Source organism: Fopius arisanus, unplaced genomic scaffold, assembly GCF_000806365.1.
Source record: "Fopius arisanus strain USDA-PBARC FA_bdor unplaced genomic scaffold, ASM80636v1 scaffold00059, whole genome shotgun sequence".
Classification (NCBI taxonomy): Eukaryota; Metazoa; Arthropoda; class Insecta; order Hymenoptera; family Braconidae; genus Fopius; species Fopius arisanus.
The window spans coordinates 503,561-528,901 of NW_011887798.1; the positions used below are offsets into that span (position 1 = coordinate 503,561).

The 25,341-nt window shown below is 36.4% G+C and overlaps 2 protein-coding genes across 3 annotated transcripts in view; one reads left to right on the top strand and one right to left on the bottom strand.

Annotated features, from left to right (window-relative positions):
- Task6 (TWIK-related acid-sensitive K[+] channel 6) overlaps positions 1 to 25,341 on the bottom strand; it is a 63,204-nt gene that overhangs the window by 31,474 nt on the left and 6,389 nt on the right. The window lies entirely within an intron of this gene.
- LOC105268607 (odorant receptor 2a) overlaps positions 1,774 to 25,341 on the top strand; it is a 39,602-nt gene continuing 16,034 nt past the window's right edge. The window contains exons 1-3 of one of the 2 annotated variants that reach the window (XM_011308302.1): positions 1,774 to 2,060; positions 15,196 to 15,322; positions 19,430 to 19,659. The gene's annotated coding sequence lies outside the window, so the exon portion shown is untranslated. Of the gene's footprint in view, positions 2,061 to 15,195; positions 15,323 to 18,199; positions 18,695 to 19,429; positions 19,660 to 25,341 lie in introns of those variants that run through there. The other variant, XM_011308303.1, reaches the window with a different exon arrangement.

The following is a 25,341-nucleotide window of genomic DNA, read 5'->3' on the forward strand; positions in this document are numbered from 1 at the left end:
CTTCAAACTACCCTCCCAGCCCATCCCCTCACCATCCCCCAGCCACTCTGTGGTGGCTATGTATAGGTCCTCGTTTCTATAAATAGAATTCAAGCGTCTCCCCTTCCATGTCTTCAAAACCCACCCACCCACTCCAAGGCTGCCTTGGCTCTTTACTCCAACCGGGCTTCATCGTTTCATTCCAACCCTCTCTCATCCCCTCACTTGGGGGTTACACTCATCCCCTCTCTGGGGCCATTTTTCCCCACCCCTAGTACTCACGTACCCATTGGTTAACAAAGTGTAGACCCCTGGGATTATTTTAATTAATTATTCCGAGCCCAATGGAGAGGATTACTCACTCGGGTCCTTTATTTTTCGGGGAATACCCAAATTATTATTTTTTTTTTTTCATTCCTTAATTAATACATTTTTATTCTTACGGGTGAGTTAGTTAGAATGTCTCACCCGTTTTATTTCACCTCTGAAAAATTGTTTTTTTTTACGTTTCAATAAATCGATTAATCGATAAATATTGAATCGATCAGTCGACGAGTCAATTAATCAATAATTATGTTTCACAAGTTCAAAATGTCTGAAAAATTTTACTTCAATTTATTGTTACTTCTAAAATGTTGCTCGTTACCGTTTCGATAAATCGATTAGTCGATATACCAACGGATCGATTAATCGATAAATACACAATCGATTAATCGATAACTATGTTTTGCACTATATTTCATGGCCTGAGTAATAACTAAAGATAGAACATCCATATATGTGTATTTTGGATAGAAAATAATTCCGCGTCGGCGTGAGTATTACGAGGCGTGCGCAAGCGGTACGACCGTTCGACATGAAAACCCTCCAAGACACTGGTCCGACCGCCCCATCTCTCCCCTAGATTTTTCTTCTCCACTTTAATATCCTCTCTCCAACCCCCTCACCATTTCACCCCCTCCATCCACCCCTTGAGGGATGAACAGCAACATCAAGGAGAAAGCCGAGGGTGAATCGGTGGGATGCAGAGGCGAGGTGGAAAAAAAAAAAAGTTTTGAGGCTAAATATAACGACAATCAGACCAGCCACGCTTGAAGGATAACTTCTCGGGATAGAACTTGCATCGGATAAATTTTCTCTTACTTTTATTAAATTATCCACCTCACTCCACTGATACTTTTCATTTGTTCGTTTCGAATGTCATTTAACGATTACTCATCTCCCCAGTATCGAATTTTATTATCCGCGGATTATTATTTTTTGTTGCAATTATTCCACACCCATTCATTTAGTAAACAATAATCAACCCCCAGAAAATGAGGGTATATTGAAATTAATATTTCGTAAATACTCGCGAAATTCCTCCACCAAAACCCCCAAACGAAACCTCAAATTCAAAAACATCCCCACTCCATCGATGGAATAATCTCCCCCACCCCCCAAATTAAATTCCCCATTATTTAATCATCACCCTGTCCATGATTCCATTTTATCACCGATGAATGCGTAATAAACTCATTGTTACGAATAAATTGACTGATAGCCCTTCATTCAATCAACCCCCACCCCCGAAACCGCCCACTTTAATTTAATTACCCCACCCCCACTAAAGAAAAATCCACAAATCTCAAAGTGAGTGAAAAAAATCGCTAACGAACAGCCCTCAAACACACCGTAATTAACCCACCAAATAAATTCAATTAATTAACTCCAGCGACTAATCTCACGCGGTTGATAAATAATTCATCATAATTACCAATTTATTTATTTTTCATTGCAGCTGGTGAAAAAAAAAAGGGAATCCCGAGACAAAACACTGAGTGAAATATATTCTCTTCACGAATACTCAATTAGTCGGCTCGTTTGGCAAAATTTCTCGTCAAGAACAAAGAGAATATCAGCGTTAAATATTTCAAAGTGGAAGATATTCAAGATGAGGTCAGTGGGTAAAGGAGCATAAATAAATGAAAGCACGAAAGCAAGCGTACGAGAAATCCAGTCTGCGTTGAGGTAAAGCTGGAGGTCTGGGAGGGGACAGAGGAGATGGAGTTTATTTCAGAGGTGAAATGTGGAAAGAGGAGGTGAGTAGTTTCCACTATATACAATAGTTGCCACTGCAACCGGTGCAATTTTCTCTCTTTTCGTCCATCTCTCTCAATTTTCACGGAATTCTATCCTCGTTCACTGAATTTGCGCATTCGGTTGGACTGTCCCGGGTCAACCGGTTCAACTCGCCTGTGGGATTTGCGTCACAGTTTTGTATCTCTTGTTGAAAGAGAGGGGGGGGCATTTGGTTGTTTTACTCACACGACTGTATTTTTTGAGTTTAAACAATCCTCCGGGATGAGAGAATCAGCTGACATACGTACCTGAAACGGAAATACATTTTTTTTTTCATCAAATGATAATGGATTAGTCCGAAAATTTACGATCTTTCGAAAATTGACAAATCGGTTTGCTCAGTTATTCGGTAATATCTCGGAATCTGTGAGAACTAGTGAAATTTTTGTGGGACCTTTTTTGGAGCTCTTGTTTCGCTCTGGAAAAAAGGTCTGATGCAAAATTTCGGTATTTCTCTTAGATTTGGAGATATTCTTGTTGCTGGAATTTCAGAGTCGTTTTTTCCATATTTTTAAAGTTAATTTTCATTATTTATTGGTTTTTTTGTCGGGATTTGGGGATTTGTTAACAAATAATGGTGGCCAATGATGCGTATCGCCTCGTTCCACCAATTTGCTCTGAAAAATCGGGAAACCCCAATTTTTCATGTTTACCGACATGTCAGAACATAATAGGCTGATGTATATCGGTCTGTACCACTGGGAATTTCTCCCGAAATTCCTCTGGCATTTCCATTTTCAAAGCATTCTACATATTCATCAAATTCCAGTGAAACTCTATCCCTCATGCTCCATTAACTTCGAAAAAAAAAAAATAAATAAATAAAACGCGAACGTCCGAGAAAATACGTCGGCATCCTCTCGATCACTGGGTTATCATTAATATCTACAGTATTGCAAACAGAGTCGGCAATTAAATCGACAGATCAATCAACATTCATCTTTCAACCGTTGAATCATCACCGAAAACTTGCGGGTGATAAACAGAATATCAATCCCGATAATTGATCACCAAACAACCAACCGTGGATAATCAAAATACAGATATATCGAATTTCCTAATTAATTCAATTACCGATTGTTCCAATTAATGACGAATTCGTAAAGGATATTATTATCCTAATAATTTCCGAAATTTTGTAAACACTAATTCGAAAGAAAATCGGTAATCGGTAAGAAAAATGAATATAAATAATTAATCAGAAAATAATAACTTTACAAATCCCCAATATTATTACAACTATTACAAAAAAATAGCCGAAATCGCGGGTTGAAATGACTATTAAAAAAAAAAAAAATCGGTACCCAAATAATCCGGTAATCTCCCCCCATTTCTGCACCCCAACGAATCAATCAAAACGAAATCCACAGAGACCGTAGGTGTCTTAAATACCAATCGTCCTGACCAAACAAAAAACAATTCCAAAGGAATAATTTCCCATCGTCCAAACATACCGATACCTAATAGCCCCAATAACATCCCTATATCCTCCCTAATCCCCCGACCCCGCAATAAATACTCCCCCTAATTGCCCGCCTTGAACCGAGGAAAAAAAATAATAAACCCCCCATGACGACTACTTCATCCCCATTTTTTTTTTTTACGCTCTTGTCACTCTCCCACCGGTTTTTTTCGCTTGAGATGATAGAACGGTCAACTATCAGCCTCAGTTCCACTTTCATCGGAAACTCGAAAGTTCATAGTTCACTCTCTCCCCCCCCTCTCCTCCCTCTCCCGCCCTTTTCCACCCACCACCCACCACCCACCGACTCAAGTGTCGATAAAACGCGTATAACGTCAACTCAGTGGGATATCGATGTACATTACACACATGAAAATCGCGATTATTATCCTCTCACATCCAAAATATCGGTTTATATCCCTTTGTTAATGTCAATTTCTATCGATCGCTGTACATGGGTAATTGAATATTTTTCGTGTAGCCTATAGTTCCCGTTTTCATTATCACAGCGATGAATTTTTGGTTACTACTGAATTATTTACATGATGAATTTTCGTTGTTTATTGGGAACGGAATGATCAGACGAAATTATGAATATTCATGAATGTTTTCATCTGCATAACAACAAGAATAATTGTTTTTTTTTTTCATTCAGGGGAAATTATCGTTTGTAAACGGGTTGGACTGATAATTATGATCGGGTTAATTATCGACGATGATTGGCATGACGATTTTTAATTATTTATTGGAAATGGAATAATTGCATCTGGAATAAATATTAATTTTTTTATCGTCGGTTTTTAATTCCAATGATTTAATTATCAGTTTTATTATTATTTTATCGGGACGGAGTTATTTATAAGTACGATAAATTAAAATCATTTATTGGGAGTGGAATAATGAGACAATAATTAATATCCGCGGTTATTAATTTATTTAAAAAATGAATAAGGGATTCTTGCATTTTATTTTTGGAGTTATAATTGAACGAATGATTTTTCAATTCTCGGCGAAATTTCAGGGCCTCAAGGGTCTTGTCTAAATAATCAATTCCAAATTTTCTCATTCCTTTGTGATTGAGACTCTGGAGTTGATGGAAATCTCCTCTTTATCAATGGAATTACACCGGAGGGGAACCTTGAACTTTTGAATGCCAACCTTTTCTCTATTTTTCCTCTTCTAACTCATCTCCCCTGCATCTCGTTGAGAGCATGAGGGCGGATCGATACTCGGATAAAAGTGAAAGCCAGTGGATAAAACGTTCTCCAGTCCATCCCCAATCTCTCCAAATAAAAAAAAAACCAAAATAATCAGTTTCCACTGATGAATTTGTTTATTTCTCAAAACCTCAATTTAATTAATTGATCAAATCATTTAATCAATGAACTCTTTCCGTCAAATTCACATTCTTCAATTTCTCTATTAAAACCATTATTCATAATTTCTCGAAATTTCAATAATTAATTCTCAATTTTCCATTTATTAATCGACTTCTCTCCAATTTTCAAATTCACTTATCCAGAAAGCATTTGTTTATTCCCCAACCTCTCAGCTTTAAATTCCCCACCTCCCCCTAAATTCACCATGAATATATAATTAATTATAATTAATTATTCCAACCAATCCATAGAAATCCCCAAAATTTTCGAATTTTGATCATAAAATCCGTGGAGTCCCTAGATTGTCTGAGTTTTGGGGTTATCGTGTAACCGGAAGTTCAAAGTTGACAAGTTCTCCACAAGTTACCACCCAATTCCTCCAAGAGTACCCTAAGAAACTCAAACGTTTAATTATGAAAGGTCACTTTCCACTATCAAAACTGGTAGTACTCCTCTGCAGACAACTTGCTAAACCGATGTCTGAGAGAATCGTTGGTTTCGCCAGGGGACACCGATACTTCCGATACTACGGATTAGTTGTACCTGGAAGGATTTATCATCGCCTCGAGGTGAATGCTAAACGATATCTTCCCAATGACAAGTCAAAGGAGATTGGGGTGAGACTGGAGATTGACGATTCTCAAGCCATTGAAATTGGGGCACAACTAGTCCTTGAGGTTTGAATCCATCAATTCGTCATGTCAATAAATATCGAGGGTGGAAATTAATTCGGGGGTCAGTTCAAGCAAGTCGAGGGGTAAACCGAATATCTCGGATTTTCCATACCTCAGGGAAATCCATTTCCTCAATTCAAATCATTTTTTTCACTCTACCAATTCCCGAAGTTCCATGATTTTTCATTCATTTTTCTCGCTGGATAAATTATTGTTTATTTATCCTAAACTATTCCCTTATTTAACCCAAAAAATTGCTAATTTCTTCATTAAAAATGAATAATAATAATTATTATTATTAATTTATCCTCAGAATTTTGACTGAAATACTCAGAAATTTCTGTCAATAAAACAAAACTAGTACAAATAAATTAAACAACTCATCCCCCATTTGCTAAATTACCACCAGTGATTAATCAACTCCATTCATTAACTCTCCCCTCCCGAAAAATAATTTCCAGAGTCTCGTATTCACAATGTTAGCTGGTTTTCTCATTCTGGAGAACAATCGCTCGTCAAAACGGAATGAATTGATGGAGTCTGAGCGTTCGCGTGAACTCGTAGAACTTGAAGAACGTAAAGCCAAAGTGGCGGATATATTTTCACGTCAGGCTAAGCTAATTCATGAACTTCGTGGCAAAGTTGACGATTACTCATTGCAAAGTCGGTCGTCGGCCCAACGTCACGTCAGCTGTTTCAATGGATAAGGAAGACGCGTCTAATCCAGTGAAATGCTTCACCCAATTCTCATATCTCCATCAAAATTTTCACCCTTTAATCTCTTAAATCACCCCAATATTTATTCAAACTAAATCATCCCCTCATCATTAATCCCTGATTAATTTATTAAATAACGTATTTGCCAGTATTATTTATCAATCTGTTTTTCCTGGGAATATTCTCGGTACGAGAAACTCCAAAGAAGATTGAAAATTAAAAGGATATATGTCTTGAGGTCATGAGACACCAACTCTATATCAGGAATTGTTTTCCAACCCTGGGATATCCATTCTCCAACAATGTGTGTACACGAAAAACTATCAGACTTATCCCAGAAATCCACCGCCATTATCGTACTTCTCCCCCCCCCCCCCCCTCCCCCTCGCTCTTGTTCCCCTTTTTTTCCGCCTCTCTCCCCGATTTTATCGATGGTATCAGAAGAAAAATTCAATTCATCCCCCATTTAAAAAAAATAAAAACTGTAAAATCAAAACACAAATTCCCCTCACAAAGTTATTTAAATGTTCAATTGAGTTTGATATTAAATTCAATTAGACTAATCACTCAATTTATAATTTATTTTTATTTTTTTTGAATATAAAAAAAAATGGGTTTTTAGGTCAAATGGTAATTGATTTGAAATGAATATGAGATATAATTGAATTTTTAATAGATTTTTCATATTTTCATGGATTTTCATTGCCATGTGGACTGGAAAATTGAGAATTAATTCAGGAAATCAACCGATTTTTCAATTAAAAATTCAACGAAAATAGAATGTCCCTCAGTCGTTGAGAATTTCAAGTTTCACTCGAACTATCAAGTGTAATTCTCCAACCGTATGTCGTTTTATCTCGTTTGATGTCGCGTTGAAGAGGTTTTGAATTAAAGATAAGGATTGAATATTTAATGAATAAATTCCAAAAGTTCGAAGCACCTTGATGATTTTTTCAGTGCAATATTCCCACGGATTATCCGAATGGCCTATGAAAAATTCAAGATGTTTTCCCGGAAAATTTTCGGGAGGGGGGGTGAGGCGGTTATCCTGGGGGAATGCAGTTTTCCCTCAACAGTCCAATAATCGTAATTTTTACTCTGGAAGAGTTGTTCTAGTTAGGAAATAGTCTGGTGTCCAGGTTCTTTCCGAAATTCCTCGTCTTCCCGGGGTGGGATGATGACCTCTGGGGGAGAATTTCGATGTTGGGAAATTCCAGGGGTGGGTATTGTCGTCAAGGACTCAGCGAATGCTAGGAATAAATTAAATTCTCGGGTGATGAATTTTTTTACGACCATTCTGCCCCGTTTTCTCATATTTACGACTGCTTGAAGTAGTTCTGTAATTAATTATCGGAATTTATGACTATCCAGACTTTTTTGTGGAATTTTTTAGAAAATTGTAGGGAATTCTTTGAAAATTTTGGGAAAGATTTTGATTTCAAATTGAAATTTTATTTTCCAGTGGAGAGAATTCAGGAGATTTTTATTGACACGTCGGAAAATTTTTAAGCTCGTGGGGACTTTACCTTTCAGGGAAATCGCTTTATTCGGAAAACTTTCCATTCTAATTATCTTGTCTTTCGGAATAAGTGAGTTTTCAATGAATTCAAGTGAAAACTCACTTACTTTAATGAACAGATTCTTCCTATACTTTAAGAAATTACCCTTAAAATTCCCCAGAAAAAGACTTGGAATTTATCTTCATTTTGCAACTGAATTTTCCGGAATTTTCCGAAATTCTCCAGTCGTATTGAGAGAAAAAAATAATTTAAACTTCGATTAGTTTCAATTCCAAAATGGAGATTAGATAATCAGTGACAAAATCATTTTCATTTTCAACTTATAAAAATTGCAATGAATAAAAATTTCCCGAATTATCAATAATCCGAATTTTCTTGAATTTTCAAAATGATGGGAAACTCGAATTTCCACTCGACCCGGAGGAATGAAAAATCTGAAAACTTCAGTTATTTAATTAAACTAGAAACATATGGATTGGCAGGATTAATTACTGATTAATTATTGATAAAGAATTTATCGGTAGAAAAGAAATTAAATGGTTTTTCTCGGAGTGATGTATTTGTGAAAGGCTGAGGGGTCACGTCGACGGACTTATCTCTCCCTTCCACGTGGCCGAGTTAGTGGATGAGTAATGTTTTATTTCATTTTTTATTTTTATTTCATTTCCCTCAGTTTTTCCTCGATTAAGAGGAAAAGCAGATTTCCTCTGGAAAAACACTCTCCCTTTCTCTCGTGCTTCTCTCAATCGGTGGGAGGGGGTCCCAGCAGTTGAGGAAGTGATTCTGCCCCCCAAAGCGAATCCTTCGAAATCCCATTAACTAAATTGCTGGTGAGAACAAAAATTTTGTCCCTCTCATCTTCACAAAATTTTTCCTTCGAAATTTTCACATCTACTCGCAATAATAATTGCTATCGAAATATTTACGAGATTAAATTGAGGGGATACTTCATCGGCTTAAAGTGGAGAAAATCCCAGTGAATTTTTTTTAGTCGGAAAAAAATCCACAGCTTCTTCACTAGTTTTTTTTCTCTCTCTTGCCAAAGGTGACACGTTTCACTATTCGTGGCACTCACTGGCCTGTCAAGTCGAATGATCCTCACGTTGAAGTAAAGTAAAAAAAAAAAGGGTAGAATCAAAGCCTTGAGGAAGGAAAACGTCTCTTTCATCCAACTACCGGAAAACATTTCTTTCGGGTTTCTCCATGACGTGCACTGGGTGGAGACATTGTTAAACTCACGGGGGGATGTACACGCGAAAAAAAATCTCAAGACTATCTCCTTTTTTTTCTCGAAACAAAAATACTGAAGACGTCATCGAGGTAATGAATTTCTTATTGCGAGAAATCTTAAGAATTCTGGGAATTTTCCGTGAAAATCGCAATCATTCTCTGATACATTCTTTAAACAATAATTAATCTCCCCAAATCAATAGTTCAATTGAATAATTGAATAATCCATCATTTCCCCGTTTTTATCGTGATTTGTTGAAAAAAAAAAATGAATTGTGGATTTAATGAATGGCAAATTGCTAAATTAATTAATTTCTCCTCTTTCGAGAAATTCCCTATCAATAATAAAATTATTAAATAATTAAATATGTCAAATCAATTCTCCCATTGAATACATTCCGATTGGAATTAAAAATCCCGAGTTTTCGAGTTTAATTGAAAAAAAATTGTAATTAATGAATGACTCGGGCGTTTCCGGTGAAATTTTCTCGGTTTTTCTCGTCTAATGTACCTCAAAGAATCGAATTCTGGACTTAAGATTCGAATCCATTTACTCGGTACTATTCCAAGATATATTCTCCAGTCATCCGGAGCTTTCACTCCCGTGTGATCTTGTAAATCTCACCCTGTTTATCTCGAAACAAAACGGAAAGAAGAAATTTTACAAGAGGATTTACCTCACTCGATTTAACTCACCAACATTTCCATCCTTAACCCACAAGTCCCAGGATTTCCCTCGCCTTCACAATTTTCCGTCGACAAATGACTCAAAGCCTTTCTCTCTATTCAAAAGATTTTCCAAATAAATCAATTACAAATTTAATCCTTTCATTTTCTATTACAAAATTATAAATTTCTAGAAGAGAAACAAATTTTACAATAGAATTGAATCCATGAATTTTCCATTTTCTATTTTCCAAAAATTCACAAATGGAAAAAAACCAATTAATTTCGATTAATTAATCCGCTGCACCTTAAAATAAAACACATAAATAAACAAATTAAAAAATAGGATTTATCCCACTCGATTTAGCCAAGCAACATCTCCATTTCCAAGATTTCCCTCACATTTATGGTTTTTCCATCGACGATGACTCCAAACTCGCCCTGGCCGAAAGCGTATTATTCCACTCTCATCGGCAGTCAATGCTTTTATTTCTCCCAAGTCCCCCCCTCACCCTGTCATCCCATCTGCATCTCCCCTTCGCCGTCATCCCCTATCTTTTTTTTTTACATTTTCCCTTCAACTCCAACAATAGTCTGTTTATTTTTTATCCTCTCTTTTTCTCAGTTGAGTAGAAAAACACGTGTATATACAGTTTCACTTCATCTCCATTTTCCACACAGTATGAATTTCCCATCCCGCCCTCTCCACTCGGCCATCCCTATTTTTTTTTTTTCGTTAGCCAACTGAAATAGTTACTTGAATGGAATAAAGTGGAACTTTTGTTTAATTGAATACAATTTTTTGTTAGGGCTGTTTACAGCTTTTTGTTTAAAAAAAAAATTAACTGGGACAGATGGGAGTGAATAGCGATCGACCCAGTGATAGGACAGAAGAAATACAATTGAATCAACTTTACCCCCCACCACCACCCTCGCACGGCCTTACAATTTAATTTAATTAAATTATTTTCAAGGGTCTCTGCGACATGGAGAAACAAGACCTATTGTTTTTACTTTTTTCATTGTTATGATTTCATACTGATTCGGTCTTTACTTTAATTTAAAAATCTCATCGTCCATCCCCTCTTACCCTTCAATTGTGTTTTTTCAATTGTTTAAACAACCGGTGAAGAAGAATTGTTTTTGCTAATTTAATTGACAGAAGAATTTTATTCTTATCAGTACTAAGAGGAGATTTAAATTTTCAATATCCATTTATTGCAAAAAATACTGATTTTAAGAGAGAATGTCAAAAGACGTTTTTCCTTGGAAATTCAATTGTCTAGAAAAAAGTCCTCAACTATTTTCTTGTAAAATCGATGGTTTTCCGGAGAAATCGATGATTAAGAAAAATTTTTGTTCCCAATTGGTGAATTACCCCTTTACCACTCATTTTTATTTATTTTTTCAATTAAATTGTTATCAACAACTCTCGGATACAAAACTCGATGACAATTCCATAAATTTCAATATTTACCGAATCATGTGGTGATAGCTGATTTAATGAAAATACAAAAACGAAACGAAATATTTCCACGTTTTTGTGTTTTCGTTTAAATTTTGTAGTTTTATCACGAAGGGGCAGGTGAAAAATGATAAATATGCAGAGGCGTTGAATTAAATAAAATCCTTAGTCCGTTCTCTAGGATGCAGCCGTTAATTCGCGGTAGATTAAATCCAGTGTGCGGTAATTACCGCGAATCAGGTATTCCGAAACTTGAGATTGTGAAAATTCTGGTTATATTCGTATACCACAGTGAAGTGGAGAATTTAAATATTCAACGGAGAAGACTGTTGGATTATTTCCTGAATAACAATTGTTAAGACTGAGATGATAACGTTTTTTAGGGAAAAATAAGGAAATACTCTTGTGATATTTTAACAGTGTGGGAAAATGTTAACGAGAGGAATCGTCATTACTGTGGATATGTGAAGTTGTTGAGTTTGTCGGTGGTATTTTATTCTCGAGAGCCTCCCCTTTTATTTTATCTCGGTGAGCTTCAGATAAAGTTACATTGATATAAATTTGTTGGGGCGTGCAATTTACTTTCTGGACGCGGATGACGATGCGATTATTTTTAATGAGAGAAATTTCTCCCCTTTGATTGATGAGGAGTGATGGTTTTGCGGGTCATGTGGATCCTGAGAGATAATCTACTCTTTATCATCTATTTTTTTTCTACTCTGAAAAGAAAATCTACAAAAAAATCTCTCACTGAGAGAAAATTATTTCTTTTAATCCTCAATTTATCTGCGTTCATAAAAAAATTCCTCAAGCCATCAAATTGAACAATTAATTTGATAATAAGTGTTACTGATAATCAAATATTTTGAAATATCTTGGCGGGAAATTTAAATGCATCGCGTAGTGGTAAATTTGAATATTATTTCAATGCACATATGCAAATATTTAAAACGTCAAGTGTCTCGACTAAATCAGTGAAAATACAGGGGATGAAAATTTCACGTGTTTATGCGGCAGTGGTATTTACACTCTAAAGGGGAGGTATTCTGCAGTCATCTCCTGCCAGGCGCACTCCTGGTGTCTTGACACATCGTGGATGTTGTGCAGGAGAATGAAAAATAAGGGAGAGGGTCTTTATAAAGGTGAACAACTGTGTGTGTCACTGGGGTATGGGATTTTTTTTTTAAATAACTCCAAGATCTTTACATCGGCAAGGTCGAGGTGAATGACGCAAGGGTGCATTCGAGGGTGAAAAATTATTCTCGGAGGGACAAATAATTATCCTGGGAGTCGATTATTCATGTGAATTCAATCGACTCCGCCTCAGACCATTTTTTTTTCGATTTATTGAAGTTTGAATCCATTTGTAAAGAGAATTAACTTCATTTACCACTTCCTTCAGTTTTTCGGAAATATTTCCGAAACCGAGGGAGATACCGCAATTTTCGTAATAACCTTTCTTGTACCCTTCAATTAACTTTACAATAACGGTTGAGGTGAAAATGTTATTATCTCCCTTAGTTTAGGAGATATTCCTGGAAAACTGAACTCACCTATTTTTAACCACTTTACCCCATACTTTCATTGATTGATCATGAATATCTCGGGATCGGCAGAAGGAAATTTCAATTTCTAGGTCTCTTTTTGAAGGTATTTTTCCCGGTTAAAGAATGAGCCCTGACTCGTTAAAATCGGATTGTTGAATGCAGGGAAATCGTCTGATGAAGTGCTCAAAATCTCCATTTTTCACCGAAACCTCCTAATTAATAATTTATCCACGGTAAAAAATAATTTCCCCCTCCATTGTTGCAACTCTGATTACCTCATGCAAAAGCGTGAACATATCGTCAAGTGCCAGTGTCACTCATTACGACCCCGAGGCCACAATTAGCGGCCGTAGAACTTGGAAAAGAGAAATTTTTCATCTCCTCTGTTTTTCCCCCTCACAGAGGCCCTTTGTACTGAGGATTAAGACGTATATTTAGAGTAAGAATCCATTGTTTAGGTTTTTTTTTTTGCTCTTCACACCTTTGTGATAACCCAACAACTGGAAACTCTTTCCTTTCAACATTTACGAATTAAATAAAACCCCGAATTTAATTATGAATTAAGAGGTATATTTTCATCCTGTCGAGTAATTTCGGAGTTTTTCTATCCACGTTCTTCATTATGGAATTAATTATAAAGTACACGAAGCCATTGAGTGCAAAGTTCGGACAATAGCGGGGGTAACCTCGGGGTGGTAAGAAAGCCGAGTTTTGTTGCTTTCATTTTGTCGTGAACTTATCCCCAGGACTTTGTACACTTCTGTCCGACATGTACGCGATATTTGCTGGGGAAAGTCAGTATGTTACACTCGCAGAACTCTTAAATCCAATGGTATTTCAGATGTGGGTAGACAACATTTTATTTTACGTGTCCAATACTTTTTTACTAGATTTTTTTTTTGCCCTCCAGGTATTTTGAACTGTAAAATTTCACCCCTTTTTTTTTGGCTACTGCCACTTTCAGGGCTCATATTTACAACCAATTTTTCCACGTCCATTTAAAAATCCAATCTCCAAGCATAAAATCGGTGACGAAAAAATAAAGCGAGAGAAATCGGACACAAATATTTTCGTTATTAGCGATTTGTCTCGGGATCTAACGATTTCCAGGGGAAATAGCAAAGAACTTTTTTGTGGGTAATTCAATTATCGATAAATAATATCTTTTCATGTTTTTTTATAATATGAATATTTCGCGAGATAAATCGATGTTCAACGTAACTGCTAAATCGGTATTATTTGGTTTTCCCATTGAAAATAGATTTTCACCATTTTTCTTAATTTTCCGCGGAGATATTTCACCAGATTTTCCTATGATACGTGAAATATATCGATATATATCGACTACAACCGCACACCAATCATCATTTTCTCCATCCGCATGTACGCACAGGTGGCGCGTAGAATTTTCCACTGGCCATTTACAGCCGAACGAACAAAAATTGATGAAAAATAACTCGTAAAAGTGAATTAATTTAAGTACTGCGGCAGTGCTAAAAGCCGGTAATGAAAATAATCCATAAAAATCGGCAAAAAATATTGATAAATCCATATCAGCAAAAACTGGGGGCGGTAAATTTCCAATGAAACAATTTTTCTCCGATTTAACCGCAATTTTATGTATCGAATCCGCTAAATTTGCATTTTTGAATATTCACGGAATTATCAGATAATAAAGAACTCCGATTTATCCTCCGCCATTACGGAATTCAGAAAAAAAAATCAAAACGAATGAGCCACAGCTCCAGAAAATTTGATTCTGTGCCATAAAACGTAAAAGGGGAGTGCAGACGAATAAGAAAAAAAAATATAGAAATGAGATAAATAAATTCCGGGTCGGCAGTAGTTAGTGAGCCAAGTGGTAAGACAGTTGCCAAGTCATGGGAACAGAAGAAAAGGGGTAAGCAACTTTTCTCTATCCCCTACCCACCCCTTTCCACCCCTACCAACCCCTTCCGCCCCTCTCCACCCCTTTCCACCCCTTTCCACCCACTTCTCCCAACTCTGGTGACTCCTCTCATCACCAGATTTAAATTTTCATAACTTCGTTTCTCTTTAATTCCAACAGCAGTTTTTTTTTCGAAAAGTCCAATATATTTTAATCGAAAGAAAGGGGGACCTTTTTCCAATTATCTCAAAATAACTCAATTATATTGAATTGAATGTATTTAAACGATAATTAATATAATGTCCAATATATATTAATTATGTCGATGTGAATTATAATTATAAGTAATGAAACAAGAATACACGAAAAACCGAAAATATTGTGAGGAATTTATTTTTGAAATTCCCACTAGAAAAACTGAGATGAAAATTGAAAATATTCATTTTCAATTTCCATTTTTTTTAGCATTAGAATTAACAATTACAATTGATATAAGAACAAATGGAGCCAGTGAAAATATTAAAAAATATATTATTTATATTTGCAGAATAGCCGAGTGCAGTCAACTTGGAAGACATCCAGAAGTCATTGAACGGTTGACGCGTCTCCTGTACAGAATTACGTACACAAAACTTCTGGCAAGTACAACTGCACCGGAAGTCTGAGCATTGAAGGTACATTCTTCTCCCTTTTTAACTCATAAAAAAAAAGTAGGGGGTGAAAAGGGTTAGAAACGCCTGGAGCGTCGAGTCTCTCTCGTTTTCTTGGGGGTCTGATGCTTTTGAAGTTTTCTATTGTCGACTTGAGATCTCCACTGAGGAGGTGCACACACGACAGCTCAAAGTACCCTCGAACCCCATTCATCCGACCAATGTGTATTTCCCACCAACTTTCAACTTTATAAATGAAATTCTATTACTCCAGACATGAGATCGAGGTGGTGTTCACTCCGAAATTGAGTGACACCGCGATTTCACGTGATTTCAGTGAGATTATGAAATTATTGAAATCATTGATTGCAATTGGAAGAATTTCAGGATTTCACCAGTTCAGGTGATTTCAGGGGATTTAAAGGATTTCAGGCATTCAAAGATTTCACATGATTTCACATTATTTCACATGATTTCACATGATTTCATGGGATTTCTAAAATAATTTAATCGAGACTTGACACCGCGATTTCACCAGCGAATAGCCCCTCGCACGAGACACTCCGTGTCCATCGTAACGACATCTTTCCACTTGGATAAACTTCTTGTGTATAAAAAATAGAAGATCTCAGGATTCTCCTTCCGGGAGATTAAATTTTTAAGCCAGTCCCACCCGAGATAAATCCGACATCAGCGCGAATGTTGAAATTTGAATTATTACGTCATTTCATTTTGACTTTAACAACTTCATATTGCGTAATATTCCGGTAGATAGGGGTGAGGGGTTGAGGATCCACTCATCGAGAAATTGAGAAAATTTCAGATGAAAATCACAGCGGAGTCTTAATATACCGACATTTTAAATGGAAAATGCTTGATGTGAGAAGTTCTTTATTCGAGACTTTTACCCATTTTATTGCTTTAGCACTCGCAACACTTCCCATCCGAAGTAATGACATCCTTTCACTCGCATTAACTCCTCGGCGTTAACAAAACGAGAGGGTATTTTTCTTTTTTTAATGATTAAATTACCTCCACTCGATTTTTCCCTCTTTTTTTTTTCTTTTTTCAAATTCACGGTTTTTCGACGCTCACCTCGTGGAATGTATTTGCTCAGAAAATTCACTAGGTTGTGGAGAATATTTTCCGAGTGCAGAAGGTCTTGATGGACCCACAGATAGTTGAAATGGTAATTTTCATGTGAGAAGTTGGAGCTGAATGTTTCAAGAGCTGATTGTGGGGAAATGGGTACGCAGGATCAGGTGGGAATTGGAAGTTCTCTGGTTTTGGTAATTATGCACATGGCATTAAAAATAATGAAGTCTCTTTTAGTTTTGAGATTATAAATAAATATTATTCAAGGAGAAAATGTCCAGAGAATTTCCTATTTCTATCTAATGAAAAAATCCAATTGATTTAGCAATAATTTAATTAATGGTAATTTGTCATTATGAATTACCATATGATTTACTCCATAATCAAATGGATAATTTAATGAATTAAATTGCTTTAATTAATTTGCCGATCTATGTATAATAAAAATGACAAAAAAGAGTTGTCGAAAAATTAATTATAATTCTATGAAATTCAATATTTAATTTTGATAATCAGTTCCAAAATTATAATTGCTATTGAATGAAGAAAAAATCTTCACCCTTCCTCGCGTGTTTCATCTCCAACTTCCATTTGAATTCTTACATACCATTTTTCCCCTGTAAAATCTGCTTGTTAGAAACTAGACAGGGATATAAAAAAGGAATGACGATGTATAAGGCTGTTTCCCGCTGAGAAATTTTCTCTCTCCAAAGCGGATTAAATGGATTTATTTGCGGCCAGGTGAAGTACGTTTTACGGTGCAAAGAGAGACGCATCTTCACCGAAGTGAGTGAAAAAAAAAAAAAGAAAACCCATGAAGAAACAAATAAGTGAGGGAACGAGAGAGAGAGTAGAAAAAAAAAATAAACAAGCCCTGAGAATTGAACGACTAAGTTTTTATCCCCAACTACCTCTTCTTGATTGTCTCGAATTTATTTATTTCCTCATTTTCCACTCAGCCGCCGTTTTCTCTGTTGAAAATAACGGAGAGCAGGAGTCATAAATTTTATGGATTTCGTTTGAAGACTGGGTTACACGATGGGATGTCCTTAGTTACTCAGTACCAAATGGAATTCTCAGCGGTTGGTCGATAATTCGATAACTCCTCCCTGTGGCTGTTGGATACTTTCAATGTGTCGTGTGAGCCTCTCGGATACTTATCAAGTTTTTTCAGACCTCATTTTGAGTTTTATTTGTTGGGTGTACTTGAAGGACACTTTATTAAAATCGTCCGGAATCAAGTTGCTCTTTCAACTTGATTTGAATCGATTTTTTAAGTCACATTAATTTTAGGACTTCATTTGAGTCGATTTTTCAAGTCAAATTCATTTCACGACTTGACTTCAATCGGTTTTTCAAGTTCTGTTGATATTACGGTTTGTTTTCACTTGATTCAAGTCGATTTTTAAACTCAAGATGTTTCAACAACTTGATTTAAGTCCATTTTTTAAGTCAACTTAATATTCCGACTTAATTGCCATCGATTTTCTGAGTCGAGTTGATTTTTCAATTTCCGGGAAAAATATCCTGGGCGAAATCCCCCGAAAAAAAATTCCCTAGACAAAATCCTCCAAAAAAAATCCTTCGGAAATTCTCCCAAAAATCAAAATCACTTCGCTGTATCTCAATTTCGAGTTATATAATCACCCGGAAACAATACGTTTTTGTAACGATTTATTTTCGTCATTACAGTAGCTGTTATGACTTGTTTATTTTGTCGTCATTCCATGTGCGTAACGAACTACGTAGTCTAGCTCTCGTGAGTCATTTTCCTCGACTTCTAACTCAGTCGACCCGTTTGTTTTATTTACAGTATTATCTGTGGTTCAACCATTGAACTGGGGATTACTCGAGATTTATTATTCGAAAGTATCCGACAAGAAAGAGACAGATAGATAGATTTAATATTTGTGTTGACGAATTGATTCAGTCGTCTGCGAAATGCCAGTCGTTAGTGAGTTGTCCAACCTAAAACATCATTAATTCATTTTCGTTGTGATTTTTGGGGGATTTTTTCCGCTAGATTTTTTTCTCAGTGAATATTTCATAAGAGATTTTCGTTTGGAATAACTCTTGGAACCTTTCTAAGACAATTCTCTCTAAGTTTAACCAACCGAGTGGTCTCAACGTGCCCATAACGAGATAAGAAAACACAAACGCACCTATTCCTCCCAGGAGGACGCAAACGTCAGAAAGACGTCTCAAAGAGGTCTCCTCGGACATGAGCTAACATACCTAGTGCAGACGAGTTTCCGTCGTGACAAAATTAAAAGACCAGCGTTGTGTGTTGAAGTTGAAGAGGTAAAAAAATTCAACATTCAATTATGTCTTCCTTTTCCCCATTCTCACCGAATTCTCTCTCTCGACCTCTAACCTATTCTTATTAGCACCCCAATTAGGGCTGCAATTTGCTACTCACGTCTCAATTACTCTTCCATATTTTTTTAATTAAAAAATAATAATTTCCCTCATAACCAAATGCTGCGTCATGAAAGGTCGAAATAAAACCAAGTTTTTGATGCGCGATAACTCGAGATCGGTAAAGTAAAATCGAACGATATTTTCTGGGTTCATCGGTGTTTATCTGGCTTTCAAAACGAAACTTGACTCGTTGAAATCCCATCGTTCATTCCTCTGATCCCGGCAATTTAGCGTTCATTGCTCTCCCTCGAGAAGAATTACATTCTTAATTCGCGGGGTTCCTTTCCTCAATCGTAAACCTGATAATCGTCGTGATGCGTAGGGATCGATGTCTGTCCTCAGGGAAGTGGATACTAAACCCAAACCCTAGTTGTTCCACGTAGAAATACCCCAGGTGATTCTCGTATCCCCACGAGATCGACACAGACCCCTTTTGCACGACACATCTTCCCCTCTCTGAGGCTCTCCAATATCAGAAGATGATACGAGATAAAATATCCACAAGACTGAATAAATAATTAATTACATTTGTCCAATTGTCTAAACAATAAAGCTCTCATTTATCACTCTGCCAAGTCATAATTCACGAGTGTCTGAAATTATTTTCAATTTCAGATATGTGAGCGCTCCACGTTGACAGCACGAGTTAAGTGAAATTGTACTTCATTTAATTCTGATTAATCGAATGGAGGAACATGAGACACGGAAAATCAGGCACGAGCTTCAATTGGCAGCCGAGCGTGGACAATTGCAGGTCTGGATGCTGGAGTTATTTAATTTCTCCAGTAATTTTCGCTGGATGTACATGGATCTACAATCTTCGGTGACCCGTGCAAGGTCGCAAGGTATGTACCCGAGTTACAATAAAACCAGGTGCATGCCACCACGAGCACTTGACTCCACGAGTGCTGCTAATTATAATTGTACTTCAACTGACTTTTCCATCCTTCAAATTGCACGAAGTTCCTTCGTTCAGCCTTGACTCATGGCAATTTCTCTAATCATTGTTGAATGTGTCATTCAATGCAGCATTACAATCATGAAAAATTTTACGATACAAGAGCTTTAGAGTAATTCGAAGGGAAAAGTCGGTGGAATCTACAGGAATTCAGGCATTCTCATTTTATTCATTTGAATCAGAGATTCAGAGAGATAATTAAATCATCTGAATGATTCATTTGAAAGATTCTATATAATTTCATTCCATGAATTTCATCAGATGATTGCATGGAATTACAATTGATTCCTTTGCGATTTCTGAAATTACTGAATCGAAACGGTCCATGATTTCGTAAATGACTAGCCCCTAGATTTGAAATATCAAAAACAATTCTCTCAATTTTAAAACCGTCTGAAATAATTCGAATTACGCGAATTTACGCTTAAAAATATGCCCTAGAAAATGGGTATCTTAATCTAAAAATAGAAAGTGAGAGGGAAAATGAAAAATAAATATATACTCATTCCCATGTGCACGACACCGCCTCTCGAGAATAAGAAAAATATCAAGAGCATGAGGTACGAAGAGATTATCAAAGCCACAGGGTTGAGTGAAAAGGTGTTTGACGTTTGAAGTGTTGACTAACAGCGATAGACAACCTTTCCCCTTAACCCAGTGGATAACTTTCACGAGAGTCAGTTGTCAAAGCAAATTGACAGATGAAATTGAACTAAAATGCTCTCACCACTCTATTTTTAACAGTGAAAATTATTTTCCCCGGGACTTGTCTATTTCTAGAGAGGGATTAGTTCGTTTAGTTGGGGCTTGGGCTTTTCCGGGGTCTTTCTGACTGTCTGAAGTATTACCGTTTATTTGTCTGACCCGTCACGCGATTTTACCACTTACCAGAGGCATTTCTAGAGAGAACACCCAATAAATAACGGACAAGCGTCAATTCATTTATTTTTTTATTATAAACATTAACTAATCATCTGATTTTTCACACATGAATTTCATTCCATTTTAAATTATAATTACCGACTCAATTTAATTGTCAATAGATTAAATATTATATCAAATATTATAAATATTTCAACAAAATTTATACATTAATTCGAATCATTGCGAGATCAAGAAAAAAAAAACAACAAATTCTCATATTTGGTATATAATGGTCAATTACCCTGAATACCGTAATATCTCGACTCGTAATATGTTCCGGGCTAATATTCTCGCGGAGTTCTCTATTTGCATTATAATATTTTTCGGAGTATTTTGAGGGGTAATTTTATCATCGAATGAAATTCAGAGCGATCACTAGACCTCACTAACAGTACAAATAAAATCTTGACGTTAAAGTCGTATAATTTGAATTTAATGAGATGAAAAGTCTCTCATCTCTCAGCAACTCCCAGAGCAAAACATCTCGTCTTTTCCGTAATATAATTTCGCATGAAATTCCTCTTGCTCTTTGATAGCTTCACATCAACCCCGCGAAAACGATGCGATATTTTCTCCAACTGGTCGATCCCCTGAAAGCTGTCCCTTCAGTAGAATTTGTTATTACAAAAAAAAATAAAAAAGAGTCAATCGGCTAGTCTTGCGAGTACATTCCCCGATGTATATCTCAAGCGTCTGTGTGTATTGCTTTGCATAATGCATACGACATGCAAATTTAACGGCAACGCATACTTCTCCGTTTCCTTTATCACGTACCGAATGTGATACTGCACTCCTCTCCCAGCTTTTTCGATGAACGCAATCATTTCGCTCTATTTTTATTCCCTCCGTTCAATTAAATATTCAAATTGACTAAAAACTCCATTCGATTTTTCAAATAAAAACAACAAAATTACGCGTATTCCATCAGAAAAATAATAGTCGACATCGATAATTCCCTTCACCGAAAAAGACATTAAAAAAATATCAATTATTTCTGGTATATAAAACACATAAAATGGGAATTTCTACACGCGAACGACTGAAACAGTTGACAAAATCCAATCTCATCTAATTATTCAATTATTTAATTGTTTAAATAATGAATAAAACTATTGAGAACAACTAAAACAATCAGAGGTAGATAATCATTTTTTGATAGAGTATAATTAATAGAATTAATTTTTAAATTCTGAATTTATTTTGATAATTGAAACATTTAATGGGTAATTTCCTAAAGATGGAAGGATGCGCGTGTAGATTTCCACATTTATTCCACTTGTTAAATCCAAAATCCAATGGCTTTGATGGGGGTTTAGAATTATCCGGCAGCTTGGCAGATGTAGGTGTAGGTACTTGAGCCAACAGTCTACTAACGAGTGAATTTTAGGGTGATCCGAAAAGCTACCGTTGAGTTTTCAAAGAGGAGGGGTAGCAAAATGGGGATGGCAATGAGGGATAACCATGAGGGTGTGAGGTACGAGGTAAAATCGCGGATGAGGGTGTGTAGAACGGATTTAACGATCTCAGCCGGTACTAATTACCAAAATTTCGAAGCAACAAGGCATATCGCACCGCGGAAAAGCGATTTTCATGTATAAATTCTCATCTCGATTCATCCCTTACGTGCGTTAGTTCTTTGATCATGAAAGATATCGTCGATTCCTTCACTCAATGCTTACTTGAGCCATTGGCAAAATAAACGGACAAAGGATATGTTGGTCTAGTTATGCCGAGGGGTTCAAAGTGAACGGTGGGATGAAAATGTTTGTTTTCTCTTCTTTCTCCGGGGATGAATCATGTGAAAATATATATTTTTGGAAAAACTAGATTCGAATGCATGGAATCATTCAATTTATATCGCAAACAAAACCTTTTCGGGGAATATACAAAAAAAATTTCCTTTTACTATGGGTATTCATTGATTTTTTCCTCGTGAAATACTAAATCGATTTGATCTGAAGAAACTATTGACTTTAGGGAAAAACTTCAGAAGAGCTTTTTTCTTGGAAATTCAAACAGCTCGAAAAAAGTTCTTCACCATTTTCCTCTTAAATCGATATTTTTCGAGATAAACGGTTAATCAATAAAAACAGAAATTAGATTCCTTGAGAAATGAAAAACTCCGCGCTTTCTTCATTTGGCTAAATCTCGAAAATTATTGATCTGAGAAAAAAATATCAAAAGATCCTTTCTTTCGGAAATTTCCTCACCCCCAAAAAAGTTTCTTACCACTTCCCCCTGAAATCGATACTTCCCAAGACAAATCGATAATTACCGAGAAATTTAAATTCACATCATCCCCTAAATTCCGAAATTCATCCCCGGGACAAAGGGCTAACATGACTCACATACCCCAAAACAGTTGATAAAAACCATAGAATCCCTTGATCGTGACTCACCGGGTTTATTATGATCCACGGTACCACCCTCGGAGTGTCATCCAGAGAATCCCGTGATAAGGAATTTTTCACCTCAAGTTCACCCATTCAACCAAAACCGTCGGGTAATATCTCTCAATCTATTTCCTGGGATCCTAAAGCCGGTGACGAATTAAATGGATGACCAGAGAAATCCCTCAATGCCAATATCCACCCCCCCACCACCCCCTAGAAATTGGGAAAAAAAATGAATAAAAAAATAGAACAGAATAAAACTAAATTAGCGTCTCCGCAGACGGGGATTCAATTACCTCATCCGAACACTGGGACATTTAATGGTGAAAAAGGTATAAAAAAAATAGATGAAGGGGCTAGAGGGGATAGAGGGAATAGGGGGAATAGAGGGAATAGAGGGAATAGAGGGGCCCCTGGGATAACGATCAACGCGTGTTTGCAGAGAGAAAGGCACCGAAGACAGAGGATTTACGCAGGCGCTTTTACCTACGTCGGTATGACGTCACAAACGCACCCCTCGATGGTTTTGTGAGTGGTGTATGGGGTCGACACGTGGTGGTGGGGTTTCAAGGCATTGGAGATGTTCTCCGATGGCTTTGTGTGTGCATACACCATTTGGGGGTTGGGAAAAGGGTCCGAAGCCGAAAATCGGACGTTATCGATCGACCCAGAGCCCTTCCAACGATAATACCGAGGGGGGAAAAAGACCCTGTCGGAAGCTGCCAGACGGCGTAATCCATACACTCACGAGAAATATATATTTTTCACTCGGGGATTGATATCCACTAAAATATCACCAAGAAAAAATTCACAAATCGCGATTCTCCCAAATTTCATTCATTTCTGGAAAATGATACATCAATAATTGCGTATGAATAGCCATTAAAACCGATTTTGCGTCATTCCCCAGAAAATTACTGGTCCATTAAATTTCATGACTCTCTCGAGCAATTTTTACTTTTTTTTACGTTATTTTCATGGTAATTTTGACGTTTTACGCCCTGGGAAAAATAGAGTGCCCTTTAACAAAAAAAAATAATGGATAAACATTGTGGAGTGATGGCGTGTTGTAGGGATGGAAGATAGATATCGGTGGAAGAGTCATCGAGTCACGAGTGCCTTCCAAACCCTTGAAATCGACGTTTACCCTCTCTCGTAGCCTCGAAATTTTGCACCCACCAACTGAACATTCAGGGACTTGTTATATCACTAGCAACGAGTTGATATCGTCGCGTATTAAAGTTTAAAACGATAAAATGAAGAATTTTATAATGCGAAAATGCCTCTGGTTTATTGTTCTCTCGGTTGCTCATACGACTTGGAATAAATGGGGCCCCCGCAAGATGTAAATTCTATATTTTTATGATTCCATAAGTTTTTTTACGGGTTGAGATGATTTTTCATGGGGGAAAACGTCTTTTAATGTTTTTCTAGTTATTGCCGGAAAATAACTCGTGAATAATTTATGATCTGAGGTCATCCATTATATCCCAATTTAATGCAATTGCAGTTGATGATTATTTCATTGTTTTATTTCATGTTTTAAATATCAATTCATCAATTATAAAAAGAAATTTCCGCGTTCACTCCCCTAATTCGTTTTTATCGAGCGGAAAATTTGAAAAATGGAGAAACAGATGATTAATTAATTTCGTTTTCAATGGGTAAAAAAAATTTATTATTATTAGCCTTTCTTATAGACTCGGTTGGATGGAGGGAATTAGATAAACGCGATGAACGCGACAGGAATAATATAACGTAATCGTCGTAATTATTTTTCCAGCATCTCTAAATACCCCTGTACTTTTCCAGAAATTCCTCGTACCATACAATTATTTTATCCCGTGCGCATTCCCAACGAGCAAAAGAGAAACATTTCCAAATAGCTATGATAAACATTCCCATGAATTCAGCATAACGAAAGACGAGAGCGCGTACGTTCATTTTCTATTAAAAAATTCACCATGATTTCGCGGAATTCTGAATACGTAACTAGACCATTTGAATTTAAAATTCACAAGAGAATTACGCATTGGAAAAAAATCGTGACGAATTCTTTGATGAAATATTTCATTTACAATCGTTTGAATTTAATTATTATTTTTCGGTGCGAAATATTAATCCGCGGGGATGATGCTTTTGTCAATGTAATTTGATGTGAATGGGGGAAAATCCTTCTGACTGGCATTTTCATATCTGGGGGAGTGTCCAATCAGGGGAAGGGGTTTTCATCAACTTCAAGTCCGTCCCTT